This window comes from Megalops cyprinoides, chromosome 2, assembly GCF_013368585.1.
Source record: "Megalops cyprinoides isolate fMegCyp1 chromosome 2, fMegCyp1.pri, whole genome shotgun sequence".
In the NCBI taxonomy this organism is placed as follows: domain Eukaryota; kingdom Metazoa; phylum Chordata; class Actinopteri; order Elopiformes; family Megalopidae; genus Megalops; species Megalops cyprinoides.
In genome coordinates, this window is record NC_050584.1 from 15615347 (window position 1) to 15633260 (window position 17914).

General features: G+C 39.4%; 1 protein-coding gene across 2 annotated transcripts in view; it reads right to left on the minus strand.

Annotated features, from left to right (window-relative positions):
* sema5a (sema domain, seven thrombospondin repeats (type 1 and type 1-like), transmembrane domain (TM) and short cytoplasmic domain, (semaphorin) 5A) overlaps nucleotides 1-11733 on the minus strand; it is a 100732-nt gene extending 88999 nt beyond the window's left edge. For both annotated transcript variants that reach the window (XR_005004739.1, XM_036522712.1), the window contains exon 1: nucleotides 11369-11733. The gene's annotated coding sequence lies outside the window, so the exon portion shown is untranslated. The remainder of the gene's footprint in view (nucleotides 1-11368) is intronic.
* Nucleotides 11734-17914: the final 6181 nt, after the last annotated feature.

Genomic DNA, 17914 nt, shown 5'->3' on the forward strand with positions numbered 1-17914 from the left:
ACTTTGTTGGACATAGATCAGGAAAATGCAGTCAAACCTGAGTTTGTTTTGTTTAGTCTACTTGCTGCTACATGCAGAAAAAAAATCTGTTATTTTCACACTGCAGCTTCTCAGTGGGACATGGTTCAGTTGCCTATAGAAGACAAGAATATAAAGGTAAGACACCCCATGTGCTGGGCTTTTGCTTTCCATGTGTTATTTGGTGCTTTCACCTATTAACTGTTATAGAAACAAAAAATAAAATTGGAAACCATTCATAAGCAGCACAAGAGGTAGGCAGCTGAAGTGAAGGCCAGAGACCTCAGTTCACTGTCCTTTTTGATTCCTTTACAATCAAACCTGTCTCTGTTTGTTTTCATACTGCACAGTTCTTTGTTGGACCACAATCGCAAATGAAACTGAGTTCAGTTCCAAATGGCCCAAACACTTCACTTGTTTTAATTTGCATGCTGGTGCAATTACATTACCATCAAGGTTTAAAATGTAAATTAAAAATGCAATACTATTTGAATCAAACAGTCAAGCAAAGTATATGTCAAATTGCCCTGTGCTGCTGACGATGTTTAAGATGCAGCTTGAACTGGTTAGCTTCATGTAGGTGATACTTCATTTCAGCCACAGCCTCCCAGACATCTTGTGATCCACATAAATTTGAAATCACAGACACATTTCAATTTAAAAGATATAGACATAACAGCGGTAAATGCTATAAATGACATTATTTCCAAGCGACATTCCACTGTTGAAAAATCTGAACAAAAGAAACGTTTATAAGCACACACCAAATTATTCCACCAACTCCTTCCTAATTAAAAGCTTGTAATTTACCTTTCTGAAACATTCAATATGGGTGAAGTACAGTACCATATGAATTTATAATTAAAGAGGTAAAACAGCCCAGCAGAGTACAAAGTACAAAAAAAACATCAGGATACATTTACAGTACTTTAAACAGGACTTTAAGGAGCTGAACTATATACAACATAATTTGTCTATTAGCTTTACATCACATTAAAATGATTACAATACAAGCCCCTGTATCATACTTCATAACTACTTTGCAAAGTGTATCACGGCCACTACATTTTACCAAGCACAAACGCAAGCAACTGTCACTGTAAGCAACAATCACAAAAAAAAACTAATTGTGACAATCCAGGGTAATGTGAGCAAGTGAGATATTCTAACAGCAAAAATGGCGGGTTTAATATGTTGTCACAGTAAACGTGAGAACATCTGTGCAGGTCTGATACTTTGGTGGCCTGAGGTAATTGGTTGAGGTCAAGATCCTTCCTTGCTACTTAACACCCAATGACATTTAGCCCATGCAATTTGCCATGAGGAACTATTAGACAAACAGCACTGCTGAAATGGGCTAACAGCTGCCCTCAAGCTGCTCTCATGTGATGTAAGCCAGACCCATAGAGTGAAATAATTCTTTTCCACGGGACGGACCTGCAAATATCAGAGGACCTCTTTCAACAAAGGAGGAAATCTACCGCACTGGAAAGTACTACAGCTTGAAGTGTACGCTTCACCAAAATAAATTTCACTTCAAGGCAATTTCATGGCCACTCTGATTTGACCCCAAGGCAAGTTCGCTCAACCATCTTGGGATGTCAACGTAATGACAGAAACAGGAAAAGCAGCCAATGTGACCACACCGAAGATGAACAGTTGCCCTTGTCAATCTGAAAAAAGAGGCATCCAAAAGGCTGTAGAATTATCATGTTATTCTGCCTCAGGGGACTTGTGCTTTTCTGTTGTAGCGTATGTAAACCTATGTCATGCTAGTCCTGAAAACCCTTTAAGGTGAGGATAACAGGTTCCTTGGCTCACAAAAAATGGTCTCTAACACTGTGCTTCATTTAACACCACTTCCGCCACACTTTGCACACCCCTCTTATCTTCTAGGGGAATAAATGCGTATTTCAAATTCACTGCCTCCAGTGGCAAGGCACCCACAGAGTACACTACTTTCAGTCTGAGTAACTACAAGATAACTGTTTGTTTAGGGTGTGGTATCTCTGCCAAGTTGTGTTCTTAGAGATGTGGACTGGACCAGACTGGAACCCCACAAAGGACCTTCATACAGTGAGAGAAAAGGGTTCCAGGCCCACAGAAAATTAGCCTGTCAAGTATCCTAATCCCTAGAGTGTTATGGGCCCTCAGATACAATTTAGCTGAGGTGAACACAACCGGGCCAAGAAATGAGAATGCTTTCCTGTCCCGCGGTCAGTCACACTTTGCGTGAACCTGAAAGTGCCCACAGTCTGCTGGGAGTACACTTTCAGCACAGGACAGATAATCTCAACCGGTCGCATGTGAAACCTTATCTCCTCCTTCCGGCTTTAGGACTAGAGCCGCCAGGAAAAGCTCCACAGCCATGCGACCTCTGGACAACGAGACAGACAGAAATAGCTGAATACAGGGCAGCCAGTGGTATAAACATGGACACATATTGCATTGCGGAGCACACATTACACTAAGAATATGCTTTTAGACCCGGGACAGTTTCATTCAAACCATTAAATTTAGGATAGCTCAGGCCAGTGAAATGACAGAGTAGCTATACTACACCACTCCAACAAATACAAATACATTATTTGATATGGTTCACTTTTATAAATCAATGCAAGCAAAACACTCAGCACAAGTACCAACTGAGGGCTTTATAAACTTAAGCATTTCCTACAGTGACTTTTTTTTCTTCAGGCATTAGTCAGTATTGAGGTTGACTGCCTTCCACAAAGATGGATGGCTGAGATTGACCACATGAAAATTAATTATAGGCTTTAAAATAAATGACATTCATCCCACAAGAGAACAAAGCCTTTATTGATCCCTTTCAGACTTATACTTTCAACAAATGGACTGTCTTCAATCAACACATTTTAACTTCCGAGCATACAGGAACATTATTTGACCATTTATGTTATTCCCTGAAATAGGGTTAGAAAAAGACTGAACTCTCAAAATTGAGGAGTTAATAGGCTTTGTATTGATTAGTATGTTCTCAAAACAAAATGTGAGAGCACCACTTAAAATAAATGGGCTTCTTCACATTTAGCACACTTATTCTGGTGTAATATGGAACTGTGATCTATGTCTGACTATATTTGTAATAAAAATGAAACAATACTTTCTGTTACGCAATTCTGTTATGATTTACAAGTTAAATGAAGACATTTATTAAAAATGACTAAATATCCTATTTGACTACTCCTCTCTTTCTCAAACACATGTACTTTTACATATACACAGGCACATTTTTCAACTTTTAAAATACACATAGGACACTGCAAGCTAGTGTTTCCCTAGTTCACTCAAAGAAGGTGGTTTCAAGATGCTAACTCTTTCAGGATTTGTAAGTTGGAGCAAAAAGTAAAATAAAAAAGTTTTCCTGCCGTACTCTCTGTCAGATCACTGCCTGACGTCCCTTGCTTATCGGAGGTTTGTAGAAGCCTTACCTGTCAAGAAAGACTTCAATGCCCAGGATGATCTTGTCAATAAAACAGGTATATAAATACACATATGAAACACCGTCAAAGTTATAACGCACTGCTTCACAAAAAGCTAAAACAATAAGCACCCTAAGAGTCCCTGGCACCTGAGGAAAGGGTATGAATCAGCTTTCTTTTTCACCCCTTTTCGATTCTCAGAAGTAGGCAGTGCACATACAGGCTATGAACTGGAAAAGGATCACAAGCTCTCCTCTTCTTTATTTGCTGTATTGCCTGAGCAGCGTCTAGTGGTAATGTTACTGTCACACGTGCATGTTACATGCACTTGTCTGTGGCATTTTATTTTTAGACTTAGTATAGGTCCATTCAGTCCCACTTTAATTATAGATTAGGGATGAGTCTTGAGTATTCAGTCACAATTTAGTACCTGCCTACACAGGTAATGCTTAAAAATACCTTACAATATACTTTTTAAAAAGGAAAAATAATACACTTTTCTTTCCAGGCTTCACAACCTAAAATCCATATATTAATCTGAGGAGTAACTTTGCAAGGTTTCCCGTAGGACCTAATGGCCGCTGTTCATACAAAACTTGACAGAATGATGTTGCTGGAACACCAACAGAATACTAAGTACTAGACAGCAGCTTGTGTTCTAAGCATGGCCCTCGGTGGAGTAATGCATCTGTGCCAGTCAGTGGGCCTGCCCCTTCCTCCTGCGAGAGTCTCTATGTGGCTCACTTGCATCAAATTAGCCACCTTTTCTGATCAGTTTTGCAAGACTGGTCACGCCTCTAGACAGTTATTTGGGCATCATTTTTAGGTTGGCTGCAGTACTGTGCTTGCTTTGTGAGTGAGCAAGCTTGTACTTTGTACACAGAGACAGCTGAGCTACAGCCTTAAAGCAGGAAATACTTTTCAGCTAATACTGCTATTCTTTTTTTAATAATTTGGAATGCCCAATGCTTTTCTCCCTTTTTGCTCCCAAATTGGAATTACCAACTGTGTCCTTAGACATACTGCCAAAATTGCTGAAACCCCTACTGTCGATTCAAAAGGGTGGGACAAACACATGCTCTCCTCAAAAACATGCGATGCCAATCTCTGGTTCTTTATACGCTGCAGCTCCCATGTCAAGGTTGTGTAGACTTGAGTTGGAGGAGGACTATAGTGAAGGCGAGAGCAGTTGCCCCGCCCGGCCTTGAACCCAGGTCTACGGGGTACCAAACATGCAACTTTGACCGTGACGCCAAAGAGCCAGAGAGCCGTTGGTATGGCAGTCAGAGCACATACTCAACCGTAGTGACGGCACTCCGTCACACTGCCCTCCCCTTCGGGACGCACTGCTCTCGCCCTTCGCTACAAGGACACTTCATGTGCAGCTTTACGCAGGGCACTGCAGGCACCCAATCAACCAGCAAGGGGTCACTGATGAGCAATGGAGCCTAAACCCCCAGCCTATACACCCTCCCCAATATCCCTCGGTTGAAGGAAGCCAGTTTGGTCCACCGCTATGGATTCCCGGTCATCGTCACCTGATGACTTATCTGGGATTGAGCCCCAGCCATGCTCAACCTTGCACTTGCAACAGGACACATTTTTACTAGCTGAGCCACTCAGGAGCATGCAATTCTGTTGTTATTTCTGTAGCTGTAGTTAGAGGTGTTTCAGATAGACAGGAGTGTTCTGGTTGTCTAGAGAGAGGAATTCCACTCCCTTTCCTTTCATCATTACAAATAAATTCAACCTGTTTATATTATGTATAATTTATATGTAATAGCAATAATGCTCATCTAGGACACTAGGACACTAATTCCCACCTAGGACACTGGAGTCTCCATAAATGTTTCCTGTTTCACATTTCCTAAAGGCTGGGCACAAAGCCAGAGCAGTGTGCATGCACACTGAATACTTAGCTAAGCCAGAGTGTAAATGAAGTGCTCCCTGGCTGTTCATTCAGGCCACCCTCATGCACAGCTCAAGCACGCGGGTAGCGACAACATTGAGTCTGTTAGTCAACCTCCTCACACCCCCCGGCACAGCCCAATAAAGCATGCGCCCCATGAGAGGTGGCCTCCGGAGCAGCTGTGTGAACAGCAAGCCATGTCAAAGTGAGATGTGTGTAGCCTACTGGCAGACCACCTGCCTGCCCCGCTCATTAAAGAGTTTCAGCAGACTAGGACCTTGCCCACCAGGGAGCAAACTCATGGCCCTCTGAATCAATCTAAAGAACCTCCAAGGCCCTGGCCTCTGCGCCAGATTTCCACACATCCTGGAGTCCTGGCAGTGATGGATGAAGTCAGCAGCCAGAGACATCCTCAGAGAGAGGCAGGGGGTCTGAGGGAACAACCAACAACTGTATTTCTCCATGGCCCTAAAATGCACATATTAAGTGATCACTCCCTCAAGCCACTACAATGCAGATTGGGGTCAGCCAAGCACCTGTGTGGAATCTTAAAGATTCCAGGGCTGGCAGCTTTATGAGTTTGCAATTTTTGGCCACAGTTAGAGTCAAGTTACCGCAATCACCGCATAGAAGGTCTGTTCCCTGTTACGTGTCATTCTAAAGGTCCTGTGAATTTTGGGAGTAGATTAAAATGTTGCGTGACATGACCTTCCTCAGAATCACTTTATTATGTGAAGCCATAATTTCTAACACAGAGATCTGACAAAACAACAGTCCATACAGCTCTCAGAGTGATGTCTCCTTTTAACTTAGAAAATATGGTGTTATAAAAATGACCTGAGAATCAAGTGCCATGAGAGAGAGACTGTGACAAGCCATGAGTCACACTTTAACAACAAGTCCTGCAGTGATGGCAATGGCATCAACTAAAGATAGCACCGCCACCTCCTTCAATGTAACACAGCATTATATACACCTCTGCCTCATAGACACAAACCCGAGTATTGCCTGGCCGGATATACACCACATAATTTCTTGGCTCACACGTCGTCTCAGATCACGTGTGTAGTCACTAAAAGAGTGTTTCTTCACTCAGCTGTCTTACTGACAGGCTGATACTTAGGAGCAACTTGTCCTTCAAGAATAGTCAAAGAAACATTGGGGAGATAACACAGGGCTAGGTTCCATTAAACTTTGCTTCAAACTGAAGTTTCTCTGCAGCCTTTGTGGTCTGAATGAACGTATGGTGCTATGTCAAAGAGGTCTGAGGTTTGAGAGTACAGCTATGTAATCAACGTATGTATGTGCATACCGGGATATTCATCTCAGCCCCATTTAACACGGTGAAAACCCAGACAGGTAGTCCTGTTTCCACAATATCCGATCATATGCTTTTTTTTCCCCAGTAAACAAGGTTCACGTTGCATTGTATGACTATTATTCTGTAACTCAGTAAAAGTATACCACCAGCATATGACCTTGCAGCTGTGCCTCTGCTGTTCTATGGAATATGGAACTGCATGCCTGTGACAGAGATCAGCCCTCATCACGTCACATCATGAAAGCTGCCCGTTACCCCTCACCCCTTTGTGAGTACACTCCATCAGCGGAACAGAGCGAATCCCGCCACACCTAAGTTCTTGCAAGTCAACTGTACTCCTGCACTGAGTCATTAACAGCAGCTGCATTAGCCGCTGCACCATTTCCTGGAACTCCTCCATGCGCACTACTGACAATAAATGAATTATCCTCATTATATATCAGATATTGAAGACAAATATGTTCATGTTGTTTTTATAACTGTCCAACTTCCCTTAACCTAATAATACAGAACTCATGAGCTATATAATATGTTAAATGATCAACGCCATGTTAAACCTTTCCTCAAATGGTTTAATTTCTTAACAAAATATAACATTTAGTCCAATAAGCACACCAAAATAAAAATTTTTACATGCTACTTTTCCCAAATATGCAAGGCAAAATGAGCAAGCAATACCCTTATTTTTATAAAAAATGAAAAAGGGTGGGCCAGCATGAGCTTCTTTACATTTTATCTACTACCCCTTTTTTAGTACAATTAAGCAAAAAAAATATTTCTCTGTCACAGAAAAAATCTAAATCAATGTAATTCAGAGGATTGTTGAAGTGAACAAAACCAGAGTTACTATTGTCTGTGAAGTCAAATACAGCTTATTGCATAAAAATCACTTAAAACACTACTGTAACTGTTGTATACTTTTATGACCTGTGAAAGCTGTAACTCTCATTGTTAAGGTACGACAATATAGCGTTGCACACAAAGAAACATTTGGCAACCTACTTCAGTTGCTATGGGAACCATGCAAAACTTGAATAATTTGAACCTTTAAAGTCAGCAGGCGATAAACTTTCATTTTGCACACACTTTCTCCTGCAATCTCCATGGTGCATCGTGGGCACTTCAACCCACTCCCAGGGGCAAAGAGGTAACCATGGCAACATTGCCATATCTCAAGAATTGAATGAGGAAAAAGAAAAAGCTTATTTACACCGAAGAGAACTTTTTTTATTACACGCAAATAGAAGTAGGGAGGTTACAGCTTAATTCCAGCCAACCACAAAACTGCCTGCAGACAAAGGTGTCCCGTCTTGTTGGCCAGCATCCGTTCAAGGCAGACTGTATTGTCTAAGGAAATAAAATGGCTTGTCTCGCCTTCACACTCGCAATTTTTATTATCAAGTCATACTGCGGTGGCCCCACTTAGATTAGAAGTGCCCACACAAAAAGCAGAGAGGAATAGTTACAAACAAGGTCTATTTATAGACAAAGGCATGCATGAACAGCTGACAAAAGGTTTTGTTTCAGATTTTTATATAAAACATGACAGGGTTAAAAATGTCAAAATCTGTGTTTTATGAAACTCAACCTTCTGTGTAAAGGTTCCTTTTATTTATGTTGTGAAACGTAAAAATTGCTGAAAGCATGAATGTTGAAATAATACAGTAATTATTTCTAATACAGTAATACTGTTCAGAAACTCTAAATGTATGTTGTTTTACAATAAATTGTCAAGAGAAGCAACAGGAAGGTTAAGCACTTGGTGGCCATAATTCTGGTCCAGAATACAGGTGATGAGGTCATTATCATTCCAGATTTCCCTAAGATCAGCTCAATCGTTGTGTTCACCATTGCATGTATGGTTATTGGGTTTACCAAAAATAATCTTAAAATGAGAGTAGAAGTATCAGTCATGATAATGTTCACCCTGAGTACAAATGTCTCAAGTTCAAGGAATGGAGTGTTTTTTTAGTTTATTTTTTATTTTTTACAAAAAGAAAATTCTCATGTTCTGTTTCATCTACTTGTATTGTACAGTAACACATCAGTAACTTTGCCCAAAGGTATTTCAGCAGAAAATTTCTCAATTCAGCACTTTTTCACTTTTTTCCATTCTAATATCTTCGGGAAGTTTAATGATCTCTCTTCTTTGAAAGGACGAACTCGGAGAACCCCCTCTCCTATGATCTGAAAGTAATTTCACCATCTGGTTCAGGGTCACTCTTTTTTCCACTAACTCTGTGGAGGAACATTTAGAGCTTGGCCAGGTGGTCCACACTTGAAATTAACAAGTCTATCACAGCACCTTCTTTTGAGTATTTCTTGCTAGGAATCAGAATTGCTTAGTGGCAACTCCTAATTAAACCTTAAAAAGCCATTCTGCCACCTTATTGGAAAGGCTGGACTAACTTTACATTCTTAACAACCACATTCTTCAAAGGAGAACTGACCAATTTACTTTCATCTAAAAAACTTTTTTTATCTGTCAAATCTACAAAAGCGGAACAAAGAGATCATTGTCTTCAGCTAAGTGCATTTGAAGTATTCCCACCAATTAATGAAAGCTTTAGAACTAAAGATTGCATAAAAAGTTCAAATTTAACTACAGTGGCACAGCACAAACCAGACACTAACATACAACTACCCAGCAGGGAGACAACACACTAGAGATTGGTTTTATCTTTCAAGGCAATATGCATCCATTTTGGGAAGAAATAACTGGAAACTCTTTTCTTTGCTTTAATGTTGACAGCAGAGAATACCACACACCTGTAATAACAAATGACACACCAGATAAGTATTATCCCTTTGTTTGTGGCCTTAAGAAACCAGCTAAATTTTTGTTGTCTCTACATTAGGCAAAATTATTCAACAAGTCTATATTATCTTATGACCTAGCAAACAGGTTTACATGATTAAACACTTTACAGGGAATCAAAACCAGTATGAAAAATAGTTTTATGGGAGCCCTAAGCATTTATGAGGCACATATAATCATATTTGTAGATGCAATTATCATTTAACACCAAACCAATGGAGTGGCAATTCAAATGTGTCCAATTACAGAACACTCACAACTAAACTATGGAAGACACATCTCAGAATGGAAGGCATCTGCCTGGGGCATCTCAGACCCCTTCTCATTAAGGATGTTCTTCAGTCTCTCAAAGGTGAAACCATCATGTGTGGTAATAACAAAAATCCTATTATAATATTAATATTATGACTATTGTGTAGATACTGTAGCTCCTATAGATTTGATAAGTACCAGTACCAGCTAACCGTCATCCTTTTTGTTGTCGGTTGGCACCACCATTGCAGACAATTCTTTTTTGCATTAAGTCATCCAATTTGCATTACTCAAAAAGATCATATATGGATATCATATAGAGATACATGTGAATTGTTTATTTATATGCCTATAGAAGTCAATCTGCAGATCTTCAAATGTTTGATTCATTTGCCTTCATTCCCCAAAGCCATTATGATAGTAATTCATAAAATAAAGTGATGTGGCCATGTGTCCTTTTCCCAAACATATATACAAGTATTTCACCTATATTTATCTGATATCTTCCTAGCATTATAAACTGGACTGCTTCATGTAACTACATATGGCTACTTCACATGTGAGCTAACACTGCCTTGTGTGTCTGTGTGTGTGCGCGCGCATACATTTTTTTCTAATTTGAGCTCAAGTTTGCAATTTATGTCATTATTTTAAGAAAATATTATGGGAATAATCCTACCCCTAATCCAATCATTAAACTCATCTGGAGATGTTCTTAAAATGCGCATGTACTTATTCAACACCAGCTCATAAATCACGTGGCATATTGACCATGCGTTTCAATGTGCCATTGAATATAGATGTGATTAATTCAATTTATTAATACCTATAATCAAACTAGTAACAGATTTAAACACAACTGTCATGGATTTAATTATACATTAATGGCAGGGTGGTTTATCCCTGTTAACTTCTTCTTAAACCTTACTAACAGAACAACTTAAAAGCACGATTAAAATACAAGGGACACATAATTGCACCAAATTTGATTACAAACATTACATCCAAACACTTTGAAATTACACCACAGTTGCCGTTGAACTACGTTTGATTTTAGAAAATAATCTCTCTGTTACTACCACCTTGCGGTGAAAGTGCATAATGCTACACGACAACAATGACCAAAATAACTTTGCTATATTACATTCATATGCATATTACTTGCATATTTTTCATGTTGAATTCGTTTTAATAAGACTTACTACGAACGAGTTATTCTACACAAACAACAGCAAATCAACCAACTTTAGAGTAAATCGACCGTTTCCCAGGACTAGTCTAAACCCCAAAAAACTTGATCATAACTTGAAAACGGACATTATTTAAAAGCTTTAGATGCTGTAGGTAATGGTTTTTATGGGAGAAATTTAACAAATTGTTTAAAAAGCGATATCAATTCATTGCCATTCTCCAGACAGTAACTGTACCAACGAAATAATAGCAAAATACAGACAGTCGCTAGTAATTGATCAGTGCATTGTTTATTTCTGTGTTAGGTCAAAAGTAAAAACTACGAGTCGCCGTTAGCAAATGGGAACACAAATGTAGTAGAAAGGTACTTCGAATACCCACTGTCTATTTATAAGAAAAATAGCAATATGACTTACCAAGTAAGGTATCCAGATATTCCAGACCATCTAGTTGGGACGATGCAGCAAGTCAACCAGTCTAAGGGATGTTCTAAAACAGTGCCCGATGCGCGCAATGTAAAGTTGCAGTAATCCCCAGTTTTGTTGTGCTGTCCTGGCGACAGTCAAACGACCCCGTATCTGCCTGAACTAGAATGTCTCCAACTCACTGCCTCCCCGTGGACTCGCATACAGTACCTATTTTCCCCCGTTTCTCCTTCACTTACTGTTCGTAATAAGAAACCAGACACCCACTTTACTACAAACAATGGATGCGGCCAACCCGTAGGGGAGATATACGTCAGTGAAGTCTGCAAACTTTGTATTTTAAACGGAACTCTGCATGCTGTGCACCGCGCTGCTGTTCAAAACAGTCAGCGAGAGCGTTATAACGTATTGCTGTTGTTTTTTGGTGTCACGGGTTGCGAAGTAGGTGAAGAAAAGTGTGCGCCCCCCTTTTCACACGTCCGTCAACTCGGACCTTAAATGGACCATTCCAGCATCACCACTGCTCGAGACGTGGCACCGGGGACAGTCGGGGAGATCAAACCACGTCAAGAGTGCATTTAAATGTCTTGACTTTGCACGTGAATGAAAATGTAGCATTTTCAAGTTTCTTTTGAATGAGGTTGGAACAGCTGTCTCGCATAAACTCTCTTAAAATGCGTATGTTTATAAGCGACACTGACTCACTGGTTATTCTATTAGGTTTATAACCCATCTTGTGTCATACCAATAATAATTAATTAATTAATGAATTAATTAATTAATTGCTTGTTTGTTTGTTTAACGAACGTTTTCGTGTAAGCTGCAAGCCTTTTTGTGTGTCTATCTTGAAGTATGAAACTGAAATTAAAAGATAATTTCACTGATAATATCTTTTGGCCGACCATAAAGAGCTAACAGTTCAGCTTTATTCATAGAGTATTTATATAACTACCGCTGTAAAATTAGCTCGTGGCGGTATTTTCACTGAACACGTTCCAGTTCTTGTTTGTCTCCCGATACGTGTGGCTTTTTCACTAGTTGCAATAATTGCGCGTTGTTATGATGTGAGAGTGACTCACTAATCTGCGCTATCGCATTGATCTCCTACATATTGTACAACATTTTGCAGAAAGAACATCTAACCAAATTAAAACACGTCTTCCGTTAAATAAACAGTTAATAATGCAGAATAGGTGTGGTAAACCACAGAACATATCAAATTCAATATTTAATGTGTTAAGAGTAGATTTATTGCATTTGTTAGGAACATAATGCATTCCTATTTATTTCAATGGGCAGAAACATTAAACTCTAAATTTGGTGGAAAACATTCTTACTAAATCAAATAATAAACAGGAATTTGTTGCAGAGCCTAGAATGCATAAATCCAAGAGTCAATTTAAAGGCTGCTGTAAATGGCTTATTTGTTATTTTCAAGTAATACAACATTATTAAGATTGCTCCTCTTTTCCCCTGGAAAAGGCTTTTTATTAATTTGCCCCATTTCTAAAATGACATCTTTACATATTGCCTGTGTTATGGACATAATTAGAAATGATGTTTTCTCATTTAGTTGTGTCTTTTCATACAGCAGTAGCAGAAAATGTGCCACTGGGAACAGTAAAATGCTGAGGCAGATTAAGCTATTCTGAAAAGGAATACTTGCATGGCCCACAGGTCTTATGCCGTGCTTGAATGGGCTCCTCAGTACCGAGGCAGTGCTTGGTAACCTGCAACAGACTCATTCTTGAATGGCACACTCCAATGCCATGGTACAGTACAAACAAATTCAAATGTAACTGCAGCGTTCAGCAGTTTCTGATGGAAAAGCAAACATCGTCTTTGTGGTGCGTAAAGCAAAATCCCCGCCATTTGGCGTTAGAATTGCAGGTTACAGGAACAGCTGTAAATCAGAATTTTTTTTACCTCTGGCTGCTTTACGGACTCTGTAGGCCCAGTGTGAAAAGCACAATGCTTTGGTGACCAATAAACCCCATTCCATGCACCACTTCCATGTTCCCTCATGGGAAATACAGGCAATGGCTGTACACTCCAGCGTAAATAAAAGTTTGTCCTCTTGCTGCGTTTGTTATAATGTGGTGCCCCTGAATCACACTGAAAAGACATGGAAGCAGTAACTCACTAAAAGAAGGTAATTCAAGACACGGTTTGGTGTGAGTTACTTCCCCCCAGTGCCAGTTAGACTACACCTGTGATTTTCTCTTCAGTGTTGTATAACAGAAAAAAAATGATGGGGGTTATAAAATTTTACAGTCATGTGCTTTTTAGCATAAAATCGGTGAAGACTGTATACTCTTTTGTTGCCAATATACTATGCAATACCAAAAGGTTTCTGTTCCACTTGAACCCAAACTTTACCATTAAAGGAAATTATGTACCATTAGTTTCAGTATTTTTAAAGCTGAACTTCTAATTATCTACACAATCTCTCTACTTTAAGTGTGAGCTGTTCTCACGGTGTGATCACTTCTGAGAGTGATCCACACTCCCTTCCCATTGAGGCATAGTGTTTGTGGAACTAAATTTAAACAGATAACCTGGATTACCAGAACATTGCCATTTTAATTTTGAGTGTGGCCCTTGAACACGAACTGGAGTCAGTAAGTGTCTAGGTGTGGAAATGGATACCATGTAAGAAACATACATTATTTTATACATTTCTGGTCAAGAAATAGCAAAATGTTGATAAAAGTGTACCACTGAATTTAATTATTTATATTTATTTCAGAACATAGCAGAATGTCTGCAAACCAGTCAAACCGAGTTGCTGTTTAATTTCCGTTTAGGTCTGTGTGAACAAATAGTCATCATTTGGACATGAGTTAATCAATGAACTCAATCCTGGTTGCAGAGCTTACATGAGACCCACCATTAGCTCAGAGTTTTTGATGTATGATAGGGTGGATCAAAGAGCTTGTATTGGCATTTCATCTGAGAAAATTCACAGTAAACACTTGAATGACATCCTCAGTAAACAGAGATAACAAGCAAGATGCAAAAGCTCAACAGATATTTTATGGAAGTGGTATAATGTTTTGTCTATACAGGAAACTGGGAGACTTCACCAAAAATAGTTTAATAATGGTAATCACATGTATTCATAAAGGAATTACATATCTGATGAATTGATTGCACGCATTACAAAGTTTTGGGCACATTTGTCTGATTATTCATCTAACAAATTAGAGCGGAGTGCTTTGTTTCATCAGTGGAGTGTCCATGTAGACTCTTTCCAGGTAAGGTTATCCTCCCCCAAGGTTAATTTTGACAGATTTTAGGGTGCTACTGCTTGTGGCCTCTGTTTTCTTCTCAGTTGTCTGATATGAGAGCAAAACAGTATGGCAGTATGGGCCTCAATACAGTCAGCCATTCCAGAAAAGAAGCTAATATTGCTGTGCATAAAAGATTAGGTATAATTACCCGAGAATCTAATGCAATCTACTGAAATGTTATATAGTATCGTAAAAAATAGTCAGGGCAAGTTTCAGTTTCACAGAGAGGCCTTATTTGAATTAAAATTCAAATCAGACACGTTATGTAAAGTACAGACCTCCTACAAAAGGGGAAATAAATCTGTGGTAGTCCGTTCCATGTGGCTTCCCTCCAACAAATTCTGAGGTTCTTCTGTGAAGAGCGTGTGTGTGTGTGTAACCTTTCTTTCCTCCTGATGAAAATGCTCCTAGGGAGTAGACCTGCTTTGTATGACCGAAGAGAGAAAATGCAAAATGCCACACTTGTCACAAAATGTTAGCAAATATACAGCTTGAGAATAAACAAAAAACAGATGGTCCAAGATTTATGGCTAGTTTACGCTCCAATACCAGCAAGCTGCTGAGCAAACACAGCTAAAAAACACACACAGGGGAAAACAATATTTGATAGCATTAATGTGATTTCACTTTCACTTAGCAGATTTAAGAAACCTTCCATTCCATAGATATGACAGGAATGAACTAATATATTCTGCAATAATTCCAAACATAATTTACCAAACAGTAAGTTTTAAGGTTTAAATTCAGAACCTTTTGTTTTTGACATTGTTTTTGGCAACTGTGTAGGCAAAGTGTTTGTGTCTTAACTGTCAATAACAAATCAAAGGAAGCGCTGGAGTGCTTATTAAATTGCTTGCTCAACATTGTTCTTTATGCCAACTTTAACAAAGTTAATATTACCTCAGATTCTTAAATGAAAGTTTGAACAAACAGCTTGGCAGGAGCATTGAATGGGATCCAAGAGCAGAAAGTGTCCTCTGGATTCTCTGGTCTCATTGTCTAATAACCTACTTCTTTGCATCCTGATGCAAGCCGAATCCACTACTGTTGCTTGGCAACTGACACTAAAAAGCCAGGATGTGGCCCCTCTACCTGACCTTTGCTGAGAGTTCACTGTGATGGTACACAGGGTGATGAGCCACCAGCCACTGGCCCTCTCCTGCCGACACATCCGGTGCCCTGTGACACCTTCAGCTTCCGCCGTCCTGAACATTCACACACCTCCATCCGTCACGCACAGCTGAAAGCTAATTCCAGCCACGCCAACCACAGGGAGCCCTAAAACAAACAGGAAGTGCAGACTTCTACAGTGGCTTTATAAGCAATTCAATCAAGTCTGACAGCCGTCCTTGGAGTTGCTAATGGCATGTGGGACCCGAGACGGGACAGATGTGGCTCCTGTCCTATTGGGCTACACCTACACCACTGTTTACCTTTCATCCCTGTGTGGGCTCACTGAAGTGACCTGTATTACAGGCTAGCTCCATTACATGTGTGCCGAACTATTCCTCAAGGTTACTCATGCTTGGTGCTTCTGAGGCAGAAGATGAAAGGACTTTAGAAATGAACCGCTTGACTGAAAGGACCCAGTGCTCTGCTCTCTGAACCATTGGAAGTGATGGAGTGGGCCATTCAGCACAGCTGTAAGGGAATAAATGGCTAGAGAGCAATAATGAAATGCGCTCAAGAGTCAGTCAGGTTATCTTTTTTTCTCTTTGCAAGTAATATTTTATTGCTATATTTGTCACTGTCCACCTTGTTCTGCACATGATAGATAGTAACAGTGTTTTACTGCTTTCCATACCAGATGAAAAGTTTACACCATGAAAGCTAGATTCAACTAACTTAAACCTGAAAAAACCTTTAGTAAATTGGCTTCTCAATTGCCACAAACTGGAAAAGTAATTCAAGTAAATATGCATGTCATTACAGTGATCCTATGGCCAAGAATTCTGTTATAAATCAGCATTGTTCAGAAACAATACTCTTAAATCAAGAGTCTATCCTATTTGATAAAAGTAAATTGCCTTTACGCATACTCATCTACAAGCTTTCCTGTCTGAGAAAGGTTTCCTTTCAGAAGTAAAGATTGTTCAGAAAATAGCGATTAGTAACTATGAATGCATTTGTGAATGGATGATAGAGCCATTTTAGCTTACAATTCAAAAGTTGCTATTACATATGTAATAACTGCATTTTTCCTGACAAATCTCAGTAAGATGCATGTTCGTTAGCACTGTAGTCCATTTATTGATGCTGTGGTTCGCATGAATTTGTGCAAATAATCTGCCCTGTCCCTTTTTCACCATGCATATGGATGGCCTATTAAATTAGTGTTGGGGATTTATGAGGGCACATGAAGAAACGATTCATGATGAAATCATATAGGTGCAGAAAATAGTCAAGCATTGAATGAGATGCTTTATCTGCATACTTTTATGTGCCATGCTGTAGGTCAAATACAGCACATGGGGCTCTTACAATCTGCTTCTACGAGCAATGCGTGCACAATGAATATGCTTTTTCATTAATCTCTATCTTTCTACATGGCCAAAGGCCTTTTGAATTTCTAAGCAGGCTTTTTTAGGTTTTAGAAACTCTTCCTTGCCCTCATCAGTAAACAGCCGTTTCTTCTCAAGTGGAGGTGGTAATGTCAGGTTGACATCTATGCCTGCTGTTTGCCAGCAATCAGCGATGGTATCAACCTGCTCTGCACTCCATTTCCTGGCATGTGCCCTGTGTCAACCCCTTCGCAGTTATGCAGGGTGACTGAAGACCGGTTCGGTTTATTTTGTATCTGTTTGAAATTCAGTGCATCCGCAGTGAACGTGAACTTTGAGAGAGGATGATAACAGCATTAGAAAAGAGCACAGTACTTACAGTACCAGAGGTGTAGCAGTGGATTATATACCCTTTAGACTGATATAACACATGTAAAAGGTCATGAATTTAGTCTAGTGTGGCCAGCAAATGTAATATATACATGTTATTTAATACTCAGACTGCTTCCTTCTGATGCATTTCACTAGCTATGTAAATATATTATTTAGTGGACATTTGTTTGAAGACATGTCTGCAGATTGGGTGTTTTGCTAGATTGATGTTGTCTTTTAGGACTTGCAAATGCACACCTTGATTAATCTCTTTTTCTGCTTTTGCTGTGAAAGCAAGGGAACGCATCGAATATTGTGAAAATATATGCAGTGTTTATTACATATTCTGTCAAACAAATAACACATATCTA